The 15096-nt window shown below is 38.7% G+C and overlaps 1 protein-coding gene across 1 annotated transcript in view; it reads left to right on the top strand.

Moving 5' to 3' along the window:
• Positions 1–15096, top strand: part of ADAM23 (ADAM metallopeptidase domain 23) — a 163367-nt gene that overhangs the window by 2487 nt on the left and 145784 nt on the right. The window lies entirely within an intron of this gene.

The raw sequence follows: 15096 nt of genomic DNA, 5'->3' as shown, positions 1-15096 counted from the left end.
ATATCCAAAGAGTTCAAGGGATCTTTTTTTCCCTGCTTACTAGTCATTATTTGAGTTAATAAAATTTTGGACCCCAAGCAGATGTCCACAATGGATTATCAGTGCCTCTTTTCTTTATTAGGAGCAGAAAATAGAGTCCGTTTGTTAAATATTTTACTTTGGACTTGTAGGATAGGAAGAAAACTTTCCTCTACCCTTTTAGGTTCTTCTGGGTAGTCCAAGAATTAAATTGACACGAGACGGATTAACAGGAGAAAATCAAATTTAATCTCGTATGTATGCATGTGAGGGCCAGAGGCCCCACATACCTGAGAGGTTCAGAGACAGAAAGGTAAAATGAGGCGTATATGCCGTCCTGAGCTAAGGAATGGCATAGGGGCCTCGGGCTTCCACGGACTGGAGGGTCATTCATAGGACAATAAAAAGAGCAGATGTTTGGTAATTAGATGTTTGTCCTGCCATGTAGATGGGGCCACTTAGATAAAATTTATCTCTCGTAATAACTCTTTTCTGGGAAAAATCCTCAATTTAAGTTCTGCTGGGTAGTTAAGGGAGGGGCAGTAGTTTCTCTTGAAACTGCAGGGTCTTGATTGTGCCTTTAGTTCAAAATAATCCTCATGCAAAAGTGACACATTTGGGGGGAAGCTCGTTCTGAGCCCTTACAGATTATACCTGTTCAGTTGAGAAGAACAGTCATTGTCTAAACATCTAGAATTTAAGGAAAGTATCTATGGTTTGCATCATTGTTTTTATTAGTTTTCTAAAATATGGGTAAGTGGTAACAGTATTTATTCCTATTTTACAAATGGAGAGTTAGAAATTTAAGGCCTTCAGGTGCCTTTCCCAGGATTGTAAAACAGCTGATGTAAAATTCAAGAGGCCTGAATATTTAATATTTACAAGTCAGGCTTCTGAGAAAATGCTTCCTTCATATCGGATGTTATTGGAGAATTTAACTTTGCTTCACGGTGCTTTGAAGTGGCTGCTACCCGCCTTGGCTGAGATGAAGGGATCTCCTTGCTCATGGCCCTTTTCTGATCTGCTCATATGTAACTTGATGGCTTGACTCCTGGATCCTGTCTACCCGTTTGTCTTGTTGATAGGAGGAGTGGGTAGTGTCTTTAAGGAAGAAGAATCCAAGTTCCTCTTGATAAAGGCATTGAGGCCCATTTTATGGTTTTTCTACTAATTAATAAGATCCTCTATGGTTAAGTGACAAGTTCTCAAATTCCAGTGCCTTTGCATAAGGTGCTGGAGGAAGAAAAAAAATGGCCTGAAAGCCTATTTTAAAGAATGCTCAAGCCCTCTCGAGTTTGGACTTGAAGGGAACTTTAGTGAAACTTCTCTAATAACTGAGCTGTCGGTGGCTATGGCTAACTCCTGTCTTCTAGTCTAACCTTATTTGGTTGCTTTGTTTGGTGGGACTTGGTTTGACTACAGTATATCTGAATTTTTATGATAGTAAGATTGTTAAAACTTTACCCACCACTCATGTAGAGGAATAGATTTCTTAGTAGGGAGCACATACTTGCTGTTGGAATGATTTTACCTCTCCACTTCCACCCCCCATAGTGGTTAGGTTTCTTTTATCTTCAAAAAAAAAATGTTTATGTAGAAATTATATTTGAAAGCATTTTTCTTCTTTTCTTATTAGTTTGATTCAACAAGTATTTGTTGCACATTTCTCATGTGCAAAGTAGTATGGTGAAGATTCAGAGATAAGAGATAAGGGGTACAAGGATGAACAAGACAAGGTCTGTCCTTCAGGAGACACAAAAATGAGATAAGCAAGATTCTAAAAAGTGCTCTTATACAGGGATAAACAGTGTTCTTCCTGTATGGGTTCCCTGAAACTTCCCTCTGTGTTTCTATGATTTCCCTTGCACTTCTGTTTTGAAGCATCTCTTGAACTAGTTGACAAAAAGTGTTGCATATGCTTTCTGCTGTATCTTTGGATGACTTGCCTAATCATAGTGATGGGAGATACTTGTCAATTCAGCTGCTTTCCAAATGTTTCAGTAAGAGAAAAAGTATGGAATTTCGTTATTTTTGCTTTTATAAAAGAAGCTTTGATTTTAATATCTGTGTATTAGGTACCTTTCTTTCTCCCCTGATTTCATTGCGCCCAAACACATTTTAATGAATGCCTTAGAAATGCTGAATCACTGTGCCATTCTCCTGGAATCCTAGATTGGTGGGTAGAGGTGGAGAGGGAAATTCCCAGATATAGGTTATAGGGCACAGCTCCATATTTATTTCGTAAGTATTTAAAGTTGAGCAGGGCTTACTACTTTACAGTTGTGAGAGTTAAGATGTTTGTTAACTCTTTCAAAATTGGTAAGTTCAAAAGCAGACTGTGCAAAGCAGGCTGTCATACTAGTGTTTCTGAAAATCTTAAAGTTTTCTTTGTCAAAGATTGTTTAGGAATCTTTTTATCCCCAGATAGGGTTATGTATAACTTATTGTCCAAACTGTGACATTTTTTGAGAGTGAAAGTAGGCACGCTTAATAATTATTCCAGGATAATTGGCATAAACCTAGATGGTCCAGAGCAGACTGGGAACATGGTCATCTCAGATCTAAACAGTTATGTTCTTTGATTTTTGGCACTTAACCCAATTCAGGTTTCTTTATAGACAGCTTTATTTTCTGATGATTTATTGTAATTTTTTTCTTACTAACTAGGAGGTTAATTTACCACCATGTAGAAGTAATAGGGTCTGAAATGGAAACATTTTGTTTTGCTTTGTTATCAAGACTTATCTTCTTCACCTGTAGAACTTTTACAAGCATAAATGGGATTTTATGATTACTAAACATAAGCATTTTATCAACCATTAATTCAATATTTTGATAAAATATACATTTAAAAAGAGGCAGAAACAATTTAGATTAATTAATTAATTCATAGATAATCCTGTGAGATCTATTCCTGAGAATGTTAATGAACCTGTGGAGGAAGAAAAATAATTTTTCTTCTACCCTTCCAGGTTCTTGGCTGAGACACACCCTGTAATAAATGACAGGTTAACAGGAGAAAATTAGAAGTTTAATGACATGTATGCCTCCTGTGTACATGGGAGAGACTCAGGAAAACTGAGTAACTTTGAGATGGCCCAGACATCAGCTTAAATAACTGTCCAGCTAAAGGCAAGATGATGGGAGGCTATCAGGAAAAGCACAGTAAATGAGGGTAAGGTTGTTACACAGATTTAAATCGTTGCCTTTTATGCTGATAATGTGTTTCTGGAGATTTCGAGTATCCTCCTCTTTCTGGTACAGAGAGGGAAACACCCTTACAAATGGAGATTTCTTATAAATATAAATGTCTCTTACAGAAGAGTGACTTCTGCTTGGTTTACAGAGCTGCCCCCGTGTCCACTGTTTCTTAAAAATAAACAGCCGAAAATAATGTTTATGCCAGAGAGGCATATTTTGGGAGAGTATATTCTGCTCCCCTTCAAAACTTTTCCTGAAACTTGCCTTTAGTCAAAAATTACTTGCCTTTAGTCAAAAACTACTTGCCTTGAATCCTACTTATTTAGATTCTCTTCTCTTGCAGTTGGGAAGGGGTACATTATGTACAGCACAGGGTCTGGGGAAAGATGAAAATCATCTCCTTGGACTTGAGATATGGCTCAGTCTTTCGTTACCTTCCCTACTGTGTTGGGGAGTCGGACCTGGTGTATTGAATTAAGAACATACAGATTATGACCTGCTGAATGAGGGGGCACAAACCACCCACACGGGTCGGCAAGTATCTCCTCAGCATCCAAGCTTCCACTTTGGGGACGTGAAAACCACTGGGTCGTTTTGACTGAAGACACAGTTTCAATACACCCACACAAAAGAAGTAGAGTCACAAGATTTATTATTCACAGATCCCAGAAAAGGTTGGGGGACAATGAACGAGGAGGGGGGGGGAAGGACAGTCCTTTGTCCCAGGTCACCAGTAAGCAGAAGATAGAGAGGGTAGCAGGCATCTATCACTTGTAAGGTGGTTGGGTCAGAGGTCACTAACTTTTCACGGGCTTAACTCTAAGTGATTATTTTAAAAGGCATCTGGGGAAAGCAAAGAGGGACTTATGGTAGGAATCCCAAAGTGCAGTCCTTATCTAAATGTCCAGACTCTAGGTGTGAGCAGGGTTTCCAGTCTGTAAAATGTCTAGACAGCAACTCAGAAAAACAAAAGTTGTTTTTTTCATCACACCTATTCCCACCGCCCCAGGCTGAAGAGAGAGAAGAGAGACGTTTAAGTAAATTTAGATCATGATGATTATCATTACTTCCTACTCCACTTCAGGACAAAGCTGGTTCCACGTTTCTTGGCCCTCCAGAAGCCAGCTGCTCCACTGCTCTCGGTGTGGATCAGCAGAAAGAAATACTGGGTCCTTAGAACTGGTCGTGTGGAAACTATTAGTTTATTTGGTAATACGAACTTTGGTATTGGCCTCAGCGGCCTTCCCAAGTTTTCTAGGTCTTCCTAAGCGGTCATTACAGAATTGTAGTACGTAGAATTCAGGCTTGTAACGGTTTTCCTCGTAATGCCGGGCATATTGTAGGCTGTCAGTAAATATCTGTTGAATGAATTGATGGTTGAACACTCCTATCTATGTTAGAAAGAGTGCAGTGCTTTCTGTGAAATTTCATGTTGTAATCAAATTGACATTCAAAAGCGCCTTCAGTTACTGTTAAGCATTTTTGGCGCTGTGACAGAGCGGCGGGAGAGAGAATTTTGATCTCAAGTTATTCGCACTGCATAAATCACACTTACGCTACCTAAAATCATGAAAATACCTGTATTAACAATTCTTAGATTATCCCTCTCAGTGTCACCTACCATTAACATGGGTAATCACAAGCTGACCATGTGGGAGATTTTGTCGTTGCTACTGGTTAATTCTCAATGGTGGAGCCCAAGGTGTCCACTCATATAGTTTCCAGTCAATCAGATTTACATCTGTGAGGCGTTCAGTTCTGTTTGGCAAATACCTGTTTTGAAGCAGGCACTGTGCTAGACCCTGGGAAGAGCGAGGAAGAGTAACACTCAGTCCCTACCTTTGCTCGTGACTTGCTGGGCATCAGAAGGCAGCTGGCGGTGTGTGTGTGGTTCCTGTCACTACGTTGCTAGTTGTAGGAACAAAGGGCTGTGGGGACTCAGGAAAGTCAAAGAAAACCTCAGAGAGGAAGAAACAATGGAGCTGGCCCTAAAGAGCAATTAGGAGACAAGTTTTCGGGAGGTGGAAAGAGGGTGGAGGGTGGAGGAGGTAGAGAGGAGCCCACAGTCAGCAGGCAAAGGCTCTGCCCTGCTGGAGACAGTGTGGTGAGTGTGAGAAGGGGAAACCCAAGTGTGGGAAATTTAAAAGAATTGGACATCATTGTTACATTCATGGTCAATTTTTAAAAAGTTCACTTGATTCCTCTAGAAATCCAATACGTGTTTGTCAGATGTAGCAGTTGGGAGTTATAGTTAGTGTCTTCACAAAGGACAAACAGCTAGTAAGTGGCAGACAGAGTCAGGATTCGAATCCAGGTCTTATCCTTTGCAAAAGTCCAGGCTGGAGAGAGACTAGGGTGTGTTGGGTACAGCAGGCAGCAAAGGGGAAAGGCTGTGAAGGGGAAGGCTGTGGAGAGATCAAGGGTTTGGATTTATTTTGTATCAAATGGCTCACCTCCTGATGCGTCCGGAGGTGAGCAAATGATTGGTTGAGCATTGATTGAGTGTCAATTCTGTGGCTCCTTAGGGAGCTTACCTTCTAGTGGGAGGAGACAGGCCATAAACACAACAGCAACAGCAGCACAGAGATTTCAGGTATTGACGAGTGCTTGAAGAAGATAAAGTAGCGTACGTGGTGGAGAATGGTGGGTGGGAGGGTTGCTCTTGAAGAATTGGAAGATTGGGCCTACGGTCTTGGGTGAGAGTAACCTACCTACTGTGGTTCCTCTTTAGATGGGGTGGGCGCGTGCTGTTTCCGTGGCCCCCACCTGCACTCCTTGTTGCCGAACGCCACCCGTCCTCATTTCTGTTACTCGCCCAGCTCCTGTAGGCATTTCAGTTTGGACCCTAGTCTTTGATTCTTCTCTCTCACGAAGTCTGGACTATTTTTGATCATTTCACCCAGCTGGATTGATCTGATGGCCGCCATGCTTTCCACCAGTACGTCGTGCTATCCAAGGTCTTGCTTTCGCATGCATGTGTCCCTACGTAACATTTTCTGCTCTTCCTACTCCTGGGTTGGCTCCTTCCTGCTAACTATATAACTGCTTGTGTCATTCTGTCTTCACTTATTCTCAGGTTTTGTTAACAGATTGGGCCACTATCCTTCTCTCTATAGCCAGTCAAAAAATAACAAGTGCGTTATTTGTCAGTGGCTTTGGCTGGGGTTGGTGGCATCATGCAGGCTGAGGGTAAAGACAGGCAGGAAGGAAGCTGTCCTGGCCGCCTTGCTCACTTTTCTCAGTGGTGGTGCTATTTTCCCAGCCACCTAAGAGTGAACCTTGGGAGTCATTGTTGACTCTTTTCTCTCCTTCATCTTCTGTCTATAAATAGTCACATATTAAGTCCTGACGTTTCTCCCAAATCCGTCCTTCCCTCCTCCTCTGTATTGTGTTCTTGTCATAGCCTCTTGTCTCTCTCTCTCTTTCTCTGTCAATCCATCAGTCCCACTGCTGACAGATTAATCTTCCTGGAACACTTAGTGCATCACGTGACTCCTTTTATCCACATGCAACAAGCATGATTTCAGCAGATGAATTTTCCTTGTGGAGTAAAGGGGAGAAAGTGAAATGCTCTGGAGGAGAGCTATTGCCCCTGCCCCCCTTCTGAATACTACACATTTGCTGGTCCATTCTCCTTTCAACATTTTTTCCAGGCCTGTTTACCCAGGTCAGTGCATGGCAGGAGGTAATTTTATCTGGACAGTTCCATTGATATCTGTCCAAGTTCTGGGGCTAGTTATGGAAAACCCTTGTGATCAGTAGCAGTAACCCAAACTGTCAGTAATGTGTTCTCAGGCTTTTGTTTTAGGTTCAAGTATGGTTAAATTCCTGCTTCAGGAGGTCCTTCCTCTCCATCTTTAAGATCTGAGTAATTAATTCTCCTAGAGAATAAGTTTTCTGAATGAAACTATTTTATTCCTCTCAAATATGTATGTAATCATAAAGCTTTATTCACACAAAGTATTCAATTCCCAAATGATGTGGGTATCCATGGTCTTATGAAAGACTCATTCATTCACATAATTCATTCATTCATAATCCACCTAGCATCTGAATTTTGCAATTTTACAAAGGAGTTTTTGTGTTTAGAATTTATATAAATTCAGTACAATTTTAATCAAATCCAATGCTAGGAATTCTATTATAAAAGGGTAGATCCAGTTATTTTAGTTAGAATAATGAGAAGTTAAAAGCAATTACGTTCATTCACAGCAAATCAAGATACAGTTTTTGCATTTCACAGAGTATGTGAGTGGTGCATCCTCCATCACTGGGTACCCAGTCTGGACAGAACCAGACCTGTGAATTAGCTCCATGCTCCACATAAGGTTTTGTTATATTGTTGTCTTCTCTGGTTAAAGAGTAGACAGAGGCTACTTTCCTCATCTGGAACATTACAAATTAGTGAATTCGAAATCTATGTTCAAGTCTGTTGTAAAAGCTGTTTATTTGACAACAAGAACTACCTTAACGCTAAATGTTCTCAAAGCTTTCTATTTAGACATGGAATGGATAGAAATTCAAATAAGTCTCCTCTACTGATAGACACTAATTACAGAGAGTTAAGTTCAAACAAACCAATGAACAGAGAAGTGTAACTGGGAGCCTATAACCAGTGACTGTATTGCCCTTTAGCTTTGATCTATTATTATATAGTTGGGGACATTCATCTCTTTCTTATTTGCATGGCAGTGTCCACGTGAGGCAGTCATTCTGGCACATTTTAAATCCTAGGTGGGACGGGGAACAAGATAATCACATGCCCTTGGACCACCTCCTTCTGCCCTCAGTGGGGCTAAAGATTAATTTTAGAAGTCAAATCTAAGCACACCTAGAGGCATATCATACAAAACATTTCAGAGCCATTCATTTTTGAGTATCTACTGAATTCTAATATCTGTTCCAGTGCTTCCTTTCCCTTATTGTGGATGTTCAAAAATTTGCTATATCAAGTTGTAGTCTGGATCACTTAATTGGGTGCTTTGTGCTGTCTTTTAATTGCAAGCAGGCTTGTGAATACCATATACCATAATAGTTAACAGTTGTGTTGCAGATGGCCTCCACTAATGATATAAATCAATCAACACTTAGAGGAGTCTTCCATCCTGCATATGCCTCCTCGCCCTTTGCTTTTTCAGCTAAGAAGATAGAATGCATTAAACCAACCTGTACTCACTCAACAATACACTGGTAGTAACAAATACAATATTCACTTTGCAGTGAACCTAAACGGTTTTGTTGAGGCATTTTCATATCTATAATCTCACATGGTCCTCACAGCAATAAAACAAGTTTTTTTAATTCTTTTTATTGTGGTAAAATAGATATAACATGAAATTTACCATTTTAACCATTTAAGTGAAATTTTGGGCTTTGCCTCTTAACTGCCTTAACCAAGTTCATACACTGACTCCCCTTCTCTTATAAATCATCGCTAAAAATAGTTAGTGAACTCTTGTTCATTACTATGGTCTGCCTTGTACAATGTAGTGGACTTTCATCTCTGTAGAATGTTCAGACCATAGTTAGAGGCACTTATCACTCCTGGGCAGCATAAAAGCAATCACTTGTTCCCTTCAGAACCAGTGGGACATTGGGATGATGCTGTCTTGTTATTTTTTGGCTTTGCAACAGTGCATGAAACAGTTTTTTGGAAATAGTTAACTATTTTTGTTTCCCTTTCTAAAGAAATATATCTGTATTTTTAAAATTCTTTTATTTGGGACATTAATCCTTTTAAGATCTGGTGATGCACTTTAGGATCATTACCTGAATAGTATATTTATAAACTATCCTGTCTGTTTATCAGATCTTACATTGTTTTTCCATTTTAGTTTTCTAGAATTTCTGGCTTTCCCCCGACATGTTTTTAACACCCTAATGTATTAAAAGTTTGGGAACTTATTTGATTAATTTGTGTGAAACACTTCTTTGTTGTGTAACATTTAAAAATCTTCCACATTCTTCCCATTTGAGTAAATAAAAGATCCTTCTTCCAGCTAAGCTCAAGAGACTCAACCCTTCTATTTCTTTTAAGCATTACCCCAAGCCATGAAATCTTGTTGGTTCTCCCTTCAGAGCTGTTCAGAATCTGACCATTTCTCACTGTCTCCATTGCTGCCAACCTGGTCTAATCTACCATTACCTCTCGCTTGTATTATTAAAATATCTTCCTACCTCTTATCCCTGCTTTTGTCCTATTGCTGTCAGTCTGGCTCTAGTCTGTTTTACACACTAAAGGCAAAGTGATTCTTTTAAATATTAACTGTGATTATGCCACTCTTCAGCTCAATAACCTGCAAGAGCTTCCTTCCCATCTCACTCAGTGACTTTTCTTTTTTTTTTTTTGCGGTACGCGGGCCTCTCTCTGTTGTGGCCTCTCCCGTCACGGAGCACAGGCTCCGGATGCACAGGTTCAGCGGCCATGGCTCACGGGCCCAGCCGCTCCGCGGCATGTGGGATCCTCCCGGACCGGGGCACGAACCCGCGTCCCCTGCATCGGCAGGCGGACGCTCAACCGCTGCGCCACCAGGGAAGCCCCAGAGTGACTTTTTTTCTCTCCTAATCATAATGTAGTCACTGACGAAAACTAAACTACTGCTAGTTATTAACTTGATAGCAGGAAGTGCTCTTTATGTTTGTGTGTTTAAACACACAACTTAGGAAAACTAATAAGATTTAAACATCACTTTCACTCATGGCTTAAAAATATTATAAAAAATAGGTTTACCTACTTTGTCCCATTCACATTTTAATTAAAGTTTTTTGATTTCTCCTATTTTCAAACCATAGACCATACAATTAAAATGGAGTATTTTTTTTATTGTAACAATAAAACACAAAACAAGAATAACACCCAAACATATTTGTTGACCTTGTGACAAGTTCAAGATTACCTTGTACTGTGCAAAAATGCTTTTGATGTGTCAATGCCTTGTCAAAAGATTATACTTTATTACTTATTTGAGAAAAGATAGATGATGCTTCTGAGGTCAGCAGACAGTGGGCTGAATAAGAGAAGGGTTATTGCTGTTGTAGCAGTGCCACAGTTTTTACTTGCATGAAGAGCAGTGCTTTCTTTGCTAGCTGGGGAAATTGCTTGAGGCCAAAGAAGACAAGCTTCATAGTGGGGACAGGAGCCTTCACAGAATTTTCGGAGGGAGCTCTTAATATCAGAGCTAAAGGAAACATTGTACTGTAACTATTGGATTTCACGGGGAGTGGATGATCACAGGAAGGGGGGTATAAGCTGAAGCTCTGAGAAGAAAATTGCTCAAAAGGAGTATTTGGAGACGTTTTGCTGGAAGCTGAGATTTGCTATTTGTTAGATGAATAAAACAAATCTTATTTGTTTTAAATAATGTTTAAGAGAAAGAAAGATGAGTCATTCAGTTTTTGCATGTTAATTCTTTTTATTGTGGTAAAATAGATATAACATAAAATTTACCATTTCAACCATTTAAGTGGACATTTCTGGGTATTAAGTATATTTACATTATTGTGCAGCTATCACCACCGTCCATCTCCAGAATGCTTTTCATCTTCTCCAACTGAAACTGTGCCTATTAAATATTTACTCCCCGTTCCTCCCTCTCCCTGGCTTCTGGCAACCAACATTTTAGTTGTTGTCTCTGTGAATTTGACTATCTTAGATACCTAATATAACTATAATCATAAAGTATTTGTCTTTTCTTGACTGGCTTATTTCACTTAGCATAATGGCTTCAGGATTCATCCATGTTGTAGCACGTATCAAAATTTCTTTCCTTTTTAAGGCTGAATAATATTCCATTTTATGTACATGCCACATTTTGTTTACCCATTGATTTGTTGATGGATACTTGGGCTGTTCCATCTTTGGCTATTATGAATAATGCTGCTATGAACATGGATATATAAAATCTGTTTGAGTCTCTGCATTCAGTTCTTTTGGGTATATACCCAGAAATGGAATTGCTGGATTATATGGTAATTCTATTCTTAATATTTTGAGGAATGACCATAACATTTTCCATAGTAGCTGCATTATTTTACATTCCCACCAGCAATGCACAAGAGTTCCAATTTCTCCACCTTCATATCAACACTTTTTTTTTTTTAATAACAGCCATCCTAGTGGATGTGAAATAGTATCTTATTATGGTTTTGATTTGCATTTTTCTGATGGTTAGTGACATTGAACACCTTTTCATTTGCTTTATGGCCATTCGTATATCTTTCTTGGAGACATGTCCATTCAATTCTTTCCCCATTTTAAAATCACGTTGTTTATTTTCTAGCTGAGTTTTAGGAGTTCTTTATATATTCTGAATATCAGTCCCTATCAGATATGTTTTTCTCTTATTCTGTGAGTTGATATTTTACTCTTAAAATTTAGTTCTTAATTTTGATGAAGTTCAACTTATCTATTTTTTTCTTCTGTTGCCTGTGCTTTTGGTGTCATAGCCAAGAAATCATTGCAAAATCCAGTGTCATTAAGCTTTTCCCCTATATTTTCTTCTAAGAGTTCTATAGTTTTAAGGCTTATGTTTAAGCGCTTGATTCACTTTTGATTAATTTTTCTATATGGTGTAAGGGTCCAGCTTCATTTTTTTTTCATGTGGACATCCAGTTTTTCTTCCATCACCATTTGTTGAAAAGACTGTCCTTTTCCTGTTGAATGGTCTTGGCACCCTCACTGAAAATCATTTGACCATATATGCGAGGGTTTATTTCTGGGCTCTTTAGTCCATTGGTCTTTATGTCTATCTTTATATCACTATCATACTGTTTTGATTACTGTAGCTTGGTAGTAAAATTTGAAATCAGGAAGTGTGAGACCTCCACCTTTGTTCTTTTCCAAGATTGTTTTGACTATTCAGGGTCCCTTGAGATTCCATATGAATTTTAGGATAGATTTTTCAATTCATGCAAAAATATCATTGGGATTTTAATTCAGGGATTGCACTGAATCTGTAGATTGCTTTAGGTAGTATTGACATCTTAACAATACTACTTTGGGTAGTACTGACATCTTCCAGTCCATGAATATGGGGTGTCTTTCCATTTATTTGTGTTTTATTTAATTTCTTTTATCAATGTTTTAGAGTTTCAGAGTTCAAGTCTTTCACCTTCTTGGTTAAGTTTATTCCTAAGTACTTTTTCTTTTTGATGCTATTGTAAATAGAATTGCTGTCTTTATTTCCTTTTACGATTTTGCATTGTTAGTGTATAAAAATGAAACTAAGTTTTCTGTGTTGCTTTTTATATCCTTCAACTTTGCTGAATTCATTTATTAGTTCTAATAGGATTTTTTTTTAGTGGAATCTTTAGGGTTTCTTTATATAAGATCCTGTCATCTATAAACCGTGATAATTTTATGTCTTTCCTCCCCCCCACCCCCCCAGTTTTCATGCCTTTTATTTCTTTTTCTTGCCTAATTGTTCCGGCTAGGACTTCCAGTACTATGTTGAGTAGAAGTGGCAAAAGTGGGCATGTTTGTCTTGTTCCTGGTCTTAGAGGAAAAGCTTTCAGTTTTTCTTAATTGAGTATGATGTTAGCTGTGGGTTTTTCTTATGTGGCTTTTATTATGTTGAGGTAGTTTCTTTCTAGTGCATGTTTTATCTCACAGGTTCCTTTAAAAGGGTACCAGAATATGTATGACTAGAATAATGAATTGGTTGCATATTAAGTGGGCAATTTTGGACAAGTCATTTACTCTCTGGATTTAACTTTCTTCATTTCAGAAATAATTAGATTGGGTTGATTTGGGGAATCTCAAACTCTTGTGTGCATGGGAACTACCTGGGGAGGTTGTTGAAAACATTTTGAGTTAGTAGGTCTGTATGGGGTCCAGTGGTTTGCATTTTTATATCTCAGGCTATTTTGATGTGGGTGAGTTTGTTCTCTCCAACCCTTTATTGATCCTAAAATTCTGTGAAATATCCTCCAATGAGAGGTGACTGGGCGTTCATAAGAGGCAATGAAATACGTATACTGGTGGTTGAATTAGGGATTGTTTATTATTCCAAGCAATGCCTGCATTTTTGGAGTAGCAGCTTCCTGAGATTCTGGCATGTTGGAAAAAACTAGGAATTATAAAGTGTAGACTCATTATTTGAAAGTGTGAGAAGAATAGCTGGCTCCAGAAGTAGTTGGTGTGAGGTGATTCAGGGAGGAAAGAGCTTTTGGGAAATAGAGGCAGAAGAGGGCCTAGGGAACAATTTTCCATAGAGAGGTTGCTAGTGGGGTCATAGTGCCCTTTGATTTATTAGCAAGAAGTCCTTGGTGGGACGGTTTCCGGTGGGGGAATTCCAAAGAACAGTGTTGGGAATCAGAGGGAAGAAATGTTACAATAGGTGAAAAACTGATGACCAATGTGCATATATAAACATGCACACCCTCATGGGTAAAATTAGTGTAAATATTTGTGCAAAATTAGTAGCTGCTTTACTATATTTATTTACATGGTCAAAGAATTCAGAGTTCATAAAAAATAAAATGAAAAGTGTAAGTCTCTCTCCCATCATTCCCCGAAGGAATACTTTTATTTTTAGCTCTCTTAATGTTAAATAATTTATCTGCACTATTTTTAGATCCATCAATCTAAGACATCTTTTGTCTGCCTGTTACGAAATGTGAAGAATATATTATACTATGTTGTGCTCCTTCCTTTCTTCCCTCTATCTCTTGATTTTCATTTCTTATATATTTTAACTTTTCTGGTAGTTTTAGCAGGAATGTACAGTTAAAACAGACTTGGAGAGGGAGGGTATAGGTTTAGAATTATATGGTAATTTGCTGTCTTCTACGTCTGGGGAGACCCAGAAGGACAGCTCAAACACATGTACCTCCCTTTGATGAGCTGCTGAGAGCTGCTGTCAGCATGCAAAGCCATGGAAGTGAGGGATGGAGAGAAATTTTGTGCAGGAAAAAAATTGCATTATTTCTTCTCTTATTATTATTATTATTTTTTTTTCGGAAACCAACTGAACTTGTATTGACACCAACTACACGACTCTTCTTAGTAGCCTTATGGGAATGGATAAAGTGGCTTGACCCAAGATAACACTGATTAGACTTAGCAATGTTACGTTTAAATAAAACCAACCCAATTTTCCCCGAGGTGGCTTACATTTCATAATGGGTCACAAACTAATACTAAAAATAAAACATTTAAAAATTTGATCCATCCCCTTCTATCCTCCCACACTTGAAAGGGACCTTATGAACACCAATTTCCCAAGCCTAGCATCACTAGCTTACGAACCTTAGGGTTAAAAACTCCCTCCTCATATACCCAATGTTCAATTTCCATCAGTTTCAATATACACTAGTGTAAATACCATGACTATTTTGCATGAAGTTAAGTATTCTACAGATCAGTCACGGGACTGAACCAGGAGCTCCCACCTTTTATAGGAACTTCAGTGGTACCATCGAGGCCAAGGCAATTTAATTTAGGTTAACCAGGATTTGTTTCAATTTGTAAGAGAAACATCTTGCAACAGGTTTATTCAATTCTCTTAAAAAATGGTGGCATTCCTTTACTTTCCGCCTTTTGGCAGCAGCAGTTACATATGGAATAGCACATTAAGTCTAAAAACGTGGGCCCTAGTCAACTTTATTTTTCGGCATTATGATCATGATAAAGGATCACGACATCCTTTACATTTCCAAGGAAAACCCAATTTAAAGTTTGTCCTTGCCAAACTCCATAAAACAGCCACTTTAGAGTAAACCAGCAGAGCATTGCCTCACCCCAATAAACCCCAATAAAGGTTTCATCACCTGCACCAACAAATCTACACGGCTAGTTTCTGCGCTCCTCTTTTACAGAATTTTACACCTATTGTTACCAGACAGCATTTTAAACACGGACATATCAACTGCCTAATA

This window comes from Monodon monoceros, unplaced genomic scaffold (genome assembly GCF_005190385.1).
Source record: "Monodon monoceros isolate NGI ecotype Baffin Bay Population unplaced genomic scaffold, NGI_Narwhal_1 Super_Scaffold_16, whole genome shotgun sequence".
Lineage (NCBI taxonomy): Eukaryota > Metazoa > Chordata > Mammalia > Artiodactyla > Monodontidae > Monodon > Monodon monoceros.
The sequence above is the reverse complement of the archived record's forward strand: the minus strand, read 5'-3'. Positions and strand labels throughout refer to the sequence as shown.